Genomic DNA, 11,381 nt, shown 5'->3' with positions numbered 1-11,381 from the left:
TATATTATACTCATATATACATACTATACTATACTCATCATCTATACATACTATACTATACTCATCATCTATACATAATATACTCATCATCTATGCATAATATACTATACTCATATACATTCTATACTATACTCATCATCTATAAATACTATACTATACTCATCATATATGCATACTATACTCATCATCTATACATACTATACTCATCATCTATATATACTATACTCATCATCTATACATACTATACTATACTCATCATCTATACATACTATAATCATCATCTATACATACTATACTCATAATCTATACATACTATACTCATCATTTATACATACTATGCTATACTCTTCATCTATACATACTATACTCATCATCCATACGTAATATACTCATTTTTACATTTACATTTTAGTCATTTCCCCCGTGGGAAACGAACCCACAATCCTGGCGTTGCAAACGCCATGCTCTACCAACTGAGCTACTCATCATCTATACATACTATACCCATCATCTATACATACTATACTATACTCATCCTCTATACATACTATACTCATCATCTATACATACTATAATATACGCATATATACATACTGTACTCATCATCTATACATACTGTACTATACTCATCATATATACATACTATACTCATCATCTATACATGCTCTACTCATCATCTATAAATACTATGCTATTCTCATCTATACAGTACATACTATACTATACTCATATATACATACTATACTATACTCATCACCTATAAATACTATACTACTGTATAGTCATCTATACATACTATACCATACTCATCATCTATACATACTATACTATACTTATCCATACATACTATACTATACTCATCTATACATACTATACTCATCATCTATACATACTATACTCATCATCTATACATAATATACTCAGCATCTATACATACTATACTCAGCATCTATACATACTCTACTAAACACATCATCTATACATATTATATTATACTAATCTATACATAATGTACTATACTATACTCATCATCTATACACAGTGTAGGATTATATAATAATATTGTTGTAACTAGGTGCAACAACAATCCCCAATCAGCGGGTCTGGACCTGAAAGTATCTAGTTACAGATCTCTACCCACTGCCAAATTACCAATCTCATCCTGTTTCGGGACAATTACCAATCTACCACAGCACAGAGAAGACCAGGACAGACTGTCACATAACATAGTTTGTACTAGTTATGTCAGCCACTAACTAATTAATCAGCCGCTTTTATTCCATCGTCTAGCCTAACCAATTAATCAACCGCCCTCATTGTTGTTAGGTTACCCAGGATTATGACGTGGCGTGACTCACGATTGTTGGCTGCTTGGCCTGGTAATATACATTGGAGAATGTGTGTTTGCATTTGTGGGTGTTTGGTAATTCCCCCACAAATGTTGTATCCACTATCCAGCCAGACATTGTGAAAGCTAGGAGTGTCCAGACTCGATTAATCCAACTAATACCGGACATAACATTGCCTCTATTTACAAGTTCCATCTATTTACTAGTCTATTTACAAGTTCCATCTATTTACTAGTCTATTTACAAGTTCCATCTATTTACAAGTCTATTTACAAGTTCCATCTATTTACAAGTCTATTTACAAGTTCCATCTATTTACTGGTCTATTTACAAGTTACATCTATTTACAAGTTATATCTATTTACAAGTTCTCTCTTTTCAACTTGTAAATACTTTGGTATCTTTCCTTCCACCGGCAAAATACTGTGTTTTCATTCATTGAAATAGACATCAACAAAGTTTATTCCTAAAACAAAAATAAAGAAAAGAAAAGAAAAGTAATAAACTGTATTTCAACATAGTGTTGAACTTTACCTCAGGTCTAGGCAGGATCATGAAGTCATATACTGTTGTGTCATTATCACATTATCGTGGATTAGATAAAGCTGTGAACTTTGGCATTCAGAAATGCCAGCTAATGGCTATATGTCCAGTTACTGAGAATAATTATTAATATAAGGACATTAGTCATCATGTAATCAACAACTCTAATGATATGGGCTGATCTTCAGTGACATACAGTACATATAAAAGTCTCTAATGTTAATGTTTTAAATGTATGTAAATTGTGAAGTATTTTTGTCTGTAATATATTTTCCGTTATGTGTCGGACCCCAGGAAGAATAGCTGTTGCCATTGGTGTTGGCTAATGGGGATCCTAATAAAATAAAATAAAAGTATGACTCCTGTACAGCGGCTGTGACATAGAGGGATGTCGTTTCTCACATACAGAAGGGGAATTTGGATTATTGGGACAGTGATAATAGTGATAATAATGTAATATTCCCATAGAGCCCTGTCTTGACCTTTACCTTGATTTACCAGGGATCATCAGACAATAGGATGAAGTCTCTGGGGACAGCTCAGGGTGTCTATGTGGCTGGCTGGGTGTGTGGCACAGGACAGACATGACCCTGATATATCTCAGTGGGCCCCTGGTGATGATGCAACTTCCTGTGTGACTGGAGAGAGTGTGACATTTTGAGTAAGATGGAGGGTGAAGAGTCCTATGTTTAGAATGGTGTTTAGAATGGTGTTTAGAATGTGTGAGAGCTGGGAATGTTTAAAATCTGTAGAACCTGAATTAAGTTCTAAAGACCATAAAATGAATCAAGTGAAAGTTGTCAGTTTAAGTAGTTACCTGTATGGTCAGGACCCTACTCTAGTCACTCTTCCAGGCAAAGCAGCTATTAAGCCTGTAGTGTAGGAGGCTTGCTGTGTCTAGGGCCTAGGTCAACATTATACAACCTTAATGGTTTTTATTAGGGGGGTTTTTATCATTCGTATTTGAACAGATAACAAGATCAATACACACTGAGATTTCATACACTTATAAAAATTGTTAAATAAACATGAGATGGCTGCTGCAACATTCAGAGCAGTCGGGACTGATTTGATAACCATAAGCACTAAAACTAACAGTACAAACTGAATTACACCGTCATAAATCCATCAGCTATAGATCCCATCGGCAGCGGCTGAATTATCAGGCTATTGAGCAATTCGTACTTGTGGCTGTATGTTTCCAGTGTATAGATAGGATAGAGGTAGAACCTGCAGGTCATATGTCTCTCTTTGTCCGCATCCCAAATGGCACCCTATTTACACATATAACTCTATGGGCCCTGGTCAAAAGTAGTGCACTATGTAGGGAATAGGGTGCCATTTGGGACGCATTCTTTGTCAACCGTGATAGCTGTTTACCAACCCAGGAACAGATATAATGTTTGCTAATACCTAATGAGGGGTGAACCATAGAGATTTATCTGTATGGGGTGAACAGCTGAGGGAAGCAATCGTAAAGCTATGCACACAGCCAGACACACAGACCTCGGCTACTGGATTGATAAGAATATTATAGAGAGAGGAAGTATTTTTGATTCATGTTTATTACTAATATCTTAGTGGTTATTGCTTAATAGGCTGGCTTGTGTGATTCGTATGATAGTGATGATGAGGATGTATGTTGTTGTTTTTTAACAAACCAAAAACAGTCTGTGGGCCATGTTGTGTGGTTTTGTGTGGCTCAGTTGGTAAGTGTGTGGCACTAGCAACACTTCATGTATTGTGAATTGTATTGTAAAGTTAAATTTTGCCAGAACCGAGGAAGAGTAGCTGCTGACTTGGCAGCAGCTAATGGGGATCCTTAATAAATACAAATACAAATTCAAAGTTGCGGGTTCAATTCCCTCAGGGATCACACAAATACAAAAAAATGTATGTTTATACTTTTAGCCGATTAGCCTTTAGCTTAAAGTGCTTTCGGAAGGTATTCAGACCCCTTCACTTTTTCCACATTTTGTTACGTTACAGCCTTATTCTAAAATGGATTAAAAAAAACAAATGTTTCTCATCAATCTACACACAATACCTCATAATGACAAAGCAAAAACAGGTTTTTAGAAATTTCAGCAAAATTATTAAAAATAAGAACTTAAATATCACATTTAAATAAGTATTCAGAGCCTTTACTCAGTACTTTGTTGAAGCACCTTTAACAGTGATTACAGCCTCAAGTCTTCTTGGGTATGACGCTACAAGCTTGGCACCCCTGTATTTGGGGAGTTTCTCCCATTCTTCTCTTCAGATCCTCTCAAGCTCTGTCAGGTTGGATGGGGAGCGTCGCTGCACTGCTATTTTCAGGTCTCTCCAGGGATGTTCGATCGGGTTCAAGTCTGTGCTCTGGCTGGGCCACTCAAGGACATTCAGAGACTTGTCCCGAAGCATTGTCTTGGCTGTGTGCTTAGTGTCATTGTCCTGTTGGAAGGTGAACCTTCACCCTAGTCTGAGGTCCTGAGCGCTCTGGAGCAGGTTTTCAGGATCTCTCTGTACTTTGCTCCATTAATCTTTCCCTCGATCCTGACTAGTCTCCCAGTCCCTGCTGCTGAAAAACATCCCCACAGCATGATGCTGCCACCCCCATGCTTCACCGTAGGGATAGTATTGGCCAGGTGATGAGCAGTGCCTGGTTTCCTCCAGATGTGACGCTTGGCATTCAGGCCAAAGAGTGTAATCTTGGTTTCATCAGACCAGATAATCTTGTTTCTCATGGTCTGAGAGTCCTTTAGGTGCCTTTTGGCAAACTCCAAGAGGGCTGTCATATGACTTTTACTGAGGAGTGGCTTCCGTCTGGCCACTCTACCATAAAGGCCTGATTGGTGGAGTGCTGCAGAGATGGTTCACCTTCTGGAAGCTTCTCCCATCTCCACAGAGGAACTCTAGAGCTCTGTCAGAGTGACCATCGGGTTCTTGGTCACCTCCCTGACCAAGACCCTTCTCCCCGATTGCTTAGTTTGGCCGGGTGGCCAGCTCTAGGAAGAGTCTTGGTGGTTCAAAACTTCTTCCATTTAAGAATGATGGAGACCACTGTGTTCTTGGGGACCTTCAATGCTACAGAAATGTTTTGGTACCCTTCCCCAGATCTGTGCCTCAACACAATCCTGTCTCTGAGCTCTACGGACAATTCCTTCAACCTCATGGCTTGGTTTTTGCTCTGACATGCACTGTCAACTGTTGGACCTTATATAGACAGGTGTGTGCCTTTCCAAATCATGTCCAATCAATTGAATTTACCACAGATGGACTCCAATCCAGTTGTAGAAACATCTCAAGGATGATCAATGGAAACAGGATGCACCTGAGCTCAATTTCAAGTCTCATAGCAAAAGGTCTGAATACTTTTGTAAATAAGGTATTTTATTTTTATTTTTAATACATTTGCAAAAATGTCTACAAACCTGTTTTTACTTTGCCATTATGGGGTATTGTGTGTAGATTGATGAGGAAATGTTTTTATTTAATCAATTTTAAAATAAGGCTGTAACGTAACAAAATGTGGAAAAAGTGAAGGGGCCTGAATACTTTCCGAATGCGCTTTATATACAATATATATACAGTACCAGTCAAATGTTTGGACACACCTACTCATTCAAAGGTTTTTCTTTATTTTTTACTATTTTCTACATTGTGGAATAATAGTGAAGACATCACAACTATGAAATAACACAAATGGAATCATGTAGTAACCAAAAACGTGTTAAACATATCAAAATATATTTTATATTTGAGATTCTTCAAAGTAGCCACCCTTTGCCTTGATGACAGCATCGCACACTCTTGGCATTCTCTCAACCAGCTTCATGAGGTAGTCACCTGGAATGCATTTCAATTAACAGGTGTGCCTTCTTAAAAGTTAATTGGTGGAATTTCTTTCCTTCTTAATGCATTTGAGCCAATCAGTTGTGTTGTGACGAGGTAGAGGTGGTATACAGAAGATAGCCCTATTTGTTAAAAGACCAAGTCCATATTATGGCAAGAACAGCTCAAATATGCAAAGAGAAACGACAGTCCATCATTAATTTAAAAAGTGAAGGTCAGTCAATCCGGAACATTTCAAGAACTGAAAGTTTCTTCAAGTGCAGTCACAAAAACCATCAGCACTATGATGAAACAGGAATGGAAGACCCAGAGTTACTTCTGCTGCAGAGGATAAGTTCATTAGAGTTAACTGCATCTCTGATTGCAGCCCAAATAAATGCTTCACAGAGTTCAAGTAACAGACACATCTCAACATCAACTGTTCAGAGGAGACTGTGTGAATCAGGCCTTCATGGTCGATTTGCTGCAAAGAAACCACTACTAAAGGACACCAATAAGAAGAAGAGACTTGCTTGGGCCAAGAAACACGAGCAATGGACATTAGACCGGTGGAAATCTGTCCTTTGGTCTGATGAGTCCAGATTTTAGATTTTTTGTTCCAACCGCCGTGTCTTTGTGAGGCGCAGAGTAGGTGAACGGATGATCTCCGCATGTGTGTTTCCCACCATGAAGCATGGAGGAGGAGGTGTGATGGTGTGGGGGTGCTTTGCTGGTGACACTATCTGTGATTTATTTAGAATTCAAGGCACACTTAACCAGCATGGCTAACACAGCACTCTGCACCGATACGCCATCCCATCTGGTTTGGGCTTAGTGGGACTATCATTTGTTTTTCAACAGGACAATGACCCAACACACTTCCAGGCTGTGTAAGGGCTATTTGACCAAGAAGGAGAGTGATGAAGTGCTGCGTCAGATGACCTGGCCTCCACAATCACCCGACCTCAACCCAATTGAGATGGTTTGGGATGAGTTGGACCGTAGAGTGAAGGAAAAGCAGCCAACAAGTGCTCAGCATATGTGGGAACTCCTTCAAGGCTGTTGGTAAAGCATTCCAGGTGAAGCTGGTTGAGAGAATGGCAAGAGTGTGCAAAGCTGTCATCAAGGCAAAGGGTGGATACTTTAAAGAAACTAACATCTAAAATCTTTTTTGATTTGTTTAACACATTTTTGGTTACTACATGATTCCATATGTGTTATTTCATAATTTTGATGTCTTCACTATTATTCTACAGTGTAGAAAATAGTAAAGCATAAAGAAAAACCCTTGAATGACTAGTTATGTCCAAACTTTCGACTGGTACTGTATATACACTGCCTTCAGAAAGTATTCATACCCATTGATTACTGCACATTTTGTTGTATTACAGCCTGAATTCAAAATTGATTAAATTGTTGTTGTTTTTTACCCATCTACAAACAATACCCCATAATGACAAAGTGTAAACATGTTTTTAGACATTTATGGAAATGTATGGAAAATTAAATACAGATATCTAATTTACCTACAGTGCCTTCAGAACGTATTCACACCCCTTGACTTTTTCCGCATTCTGTTGTGTTACAGCCTGAATTTAAAATGGATTAAATTGAGATTTTGTTTGTCACTGGGCTACACATAATACCACATAATGTGAAAGTGCTATTCTGTTTTTCGAAATTGTTAAAAATTAATTACAAATGAAAAGCTGTAGTGTCTTGTCAATAAGTATTCATCCCCTTTGTTATGGCAAGCCTACATAAATTGAGTAAAACTGTGCTTAACAAATCACATAATACGTTGCATGGACTCACTCTGTGTGCAATAATAGTGTTTAACGTGATTTTTTGAATGACTACCTCATCTCTGTACCCCACACATAACATTATCTGTAAGGTCCTTCAGTTGAGCAGTGAACTTCAAACACAGATTCAACCACAAAGACCAGTGAGGTTTTCCATTTCCTCGCAAAGAAGGGCACCTATTGGTAGATGAAAATCCCTTTGAGCATGGTCAAGTTAGTAATTACACTTTGGATGGTGTAGTAATACACCCAGTCACTACAAAGAAACAGGCATCCTTCCTAACTCAGTTGCCGTAGAGGAAGGACACTGCTCAGGGATTTCACTATGAGCCCAATGGTGACTTTAAAACAGTTACAGAGTTTAATGGCTGTGATAGGAGAAAACTGAGAATGGATCAACAACATTGTAGTTACTCCACAATACTAACCTAATTGACAGAGTGAAAAGAAGGAAGTCTGTACAGAATAAAAATATTCCACAAAATGCATCCTAAAGTAATACTGTAAAAAATGTGGCAAAGCAATTAACTTTTTGTCCTGAATAAAAAGTGTTATGTTTGGGGCAAATCTAATACAACACTTTACTGAGTACCACTCTCCATATTTTCAAGCATAGTGGTGGCTGCATCATGTTATGGGTATGCTTGTAATCGTTAAGGACTGGGGAGTTTTTCAGGATAAAAATAAATGGAATGGAGCTAAGCACAGGCAAAATCCTAGAGGAAAACCTGGTTCAATCTGTTTTCCATCAGATACTTGGAATTTAATTAATCTTTCAGCAGGAAAACACAAGTCCAAATGTACACTGGAGTTGCTTACCAAGAAGTCAGTGAATGTTCCTGAGTGGCCGAGGTAGTTTTGACTTAGATCTGCTTGAAAATCTATGGCGAGACCTGAAAATAGTTGTCTAGCAATGATCCACAGCAAATTTGACAGAGCTTGAAGAATTTTGAAAATAATAATGGGCAAATGTTGCACAATTCAGGTGTGCAAAGCTCTTAGAGACTTACCACAAAAGACTCACAGCTGTAATCACTGCCAATGGTGCTTCTACAAAGTATTGACTCAGGGTATTTCTGTATTTCATTTTCAGTATATTTGCCAACATTTCTAAAAACATGTTTTGACTTTGACATCATAGGGTCTTGTGTGTAGGCCAGTGACACAGATTCTCAATTTAATACATTTTAATTTCAGGCTGTAACACAAAAAAATGTGGAACGAGTCAAGGGGTGTGAATACTTTCTAAAGGCACTGTATATAAAAACAAAAAAAGACACACAAATTTCCACAAATAAAAATGTTAAATGTTGTATAATTGCCGCTTTGGGATAAATAAACTACTGATTTATCAAGAAGCAATGAAATACTCACTTTGTCCATCTGTAGAGAGCACTAAAGAGAGACACAGGCGTAGGGAGATGTAGGCTACCAACGGATGGCCTGGGGTAAGGAACACCAAGAAACCATCAAGTTTGGCAACATGAGGGTTGGACCAATGGAACGCAGGGAGAGTAAAGAGAGTAGGGAGAGCCATCGGGTTGGTTTACGTTGAGATTAGATGAAGAGAATTGAGAAACTGATGTTTACTTTTCACAAAGACTAGCTCTCTATGTTTTCATCCTCTCTACAGTGAAAACACAGCCCAATGGTCAGGGAGTTACTGTATGGAAAATATACCACAGAAAACCATTTCATATGAGAAATATGTGACATTTGTTTTATTATGGAAGCAAGCTAGGAGGTCTCAGAGATTAGAAGCTTCTGAGTTTGGAATTGGAACTCCGGGCCAGTTCTGATCTAGAGTTACAGTGAATAGTGATCAGTATAGGTATGGGAGACCACATTTCGGCATCTTTTGGGATTTGTTGTTTAAAATCAACTGACGTTAACAACAAATTAACCAGACAAACAGCTAGGGCTGCTAAATAGAGAAAAGCACAGTGATCCGGTGATATTTTCATAACACTATAAAAAACACAACACGTCCCTGTGATGCCTGGAAGGTTTATTTCAAACAAACAATTACCTCAGAGACATAATGATCAGGTACAGTGTTCTAAGAAAAGAGCTGACACCTTTACTATAACCTCTTCATTACACCTAGCCACTCCACCATGCCCCACTCTGACTCCAATCCCATTCCACATCCACACACAGAACAGCAGGTCCCATAGATTACAGGGTCACACACAGAACACACAGAAATATAGACACACACTTACATACTCTCACGCACACAGGCACACACACATGCACAGAAATGCTCACGCATGCACACACACACACATTTCCACGAAGGAGAGAAACACAATCTCCCCAAATGGTCATTGTCATTCTTCTGTTGTAATCCTTATAGGTGTGTCTCTATGGCGACGGGTGGAATCCCAAATGGCACCCTATTCCTTACAAAGTGCACTGCTTTTAACCAGAGCGCTATGGGCCCTGGTCAAAAGTAGTGCACTATATAGTGAAAAGGGGGCCATTTGAGACGCATTCAGGGGCATTGTCAGAATTCAGTGGTTATTATGCAATAACATAAGGGCCCCCAGGTGAAATATTACCTAGAAAATGAGGGACCCTGTGACTGAGAGTGTAAACGGCTGTAATCACCAACAATAGGAGACAAAGAGAAAACACGGTGCACACATGTCATCTGTTGTCTTGTAACAGTCCTCTCACACACTGTGAATACTGGCCCCCGTGGGGACCATGGCAACGATTACAGTATGGAGGGAGAGGAGAAGAAGAGCAAAGAAAGAGAAGGGATTGAGAGAAGGGTGTTCTTTGGTCTGGCTAGACATTTAAGGACTGCTCTTCAAAAACCAAACCTTTATATCCCATCGTACTTTATATGCCATTTTACGATATCCAGCTTTTTGTTGCACTGATGATGACTGTAGGATTGAAATAAAACACCATTACAAATAACAGTGTAATCTATTCCCTGTTGTGGTTTGAGAGTAATCTTAATCGGAATTACCCTTGCAGAATGAGAGAAGAGACGTTAGTCATATTCCCTTCAAGTTGTCTGAGTCACACTGTCTTTAAACACTTGCTCACACGCACCCTCACACAAACAAACAAATTGAAGCTTATCCCCGCTTCACTGACAAATGTCGCTCAGGGATTTATAACCAGTGTGTGTAGTTTGTAGTGCATTGTACACGTTTATATTTATTTGTATGTGTTTGTGGTGTGTTTGCATGCGTGTGTGTGCCTGTGTCTGTGTGCCTGTGTGTGCCTGTGTGTGTGTAGGTACACTCCGCCACCTCTAATTAACTCATTGGAGGTGTGTGTGTGAGTCAGCATCAGTTGACAGCTTATAATTGCCCCACGGCTAACCCCATTACACACACACACACACTGGCGAACCCGCTCTCAACTCCTGGGAGAGTGTTTGTTGGCCCGCTCGGCAGCAGGGTGAAACTCGGGGTACCAAATAAACACAACATAAAACACAGGCATGCCATAACGCATCCAGCACAGTGTGTGTGTGTGTGTGTGTGTGTGTGTGTGTGTGTGTGTGTGTGTGTGTGTGTGTGTGTGTGTGTGTGTGTGTGTGTGTGTGTGTGTGTGTGTGCATGCGTGTGTGCCTACCTTCCTGTCTGTATTAGTAGGACTGATGTAACCTGGCAGCTCAGGAGCATGTGGAGGGCAGCATACCTGACAGAGGTGACGACCCCAACCCCTGCTCTTTCCATGACATAGACTGACCAGGTGAATCCAGGTGAAAGCTATGATCCCTTATTGATGTCACTTGTTAAATCCACTTTAATCAGTGTAGATGAAGGGGAGAAGACAGGTTAAAGAAGGATTTTAATGCCTTGAGACAATTGAGACATGGATTGTGAATGTGTGCCATTCAGAG

Source organism: Coregonus lavaretus (assembly GCF_964263955.1).
Source record: "Coregonus lavaretus genome assembly, chromosome: 6".
NCBI lineage: Eukaryota > Metazoa > Chordata > Actinopteri > Salmoniformes > Salmonidae > Coregonus > Coregonus lavaretus.
This window is presented reverse-complemented; position numbering follows the sequence as displayed.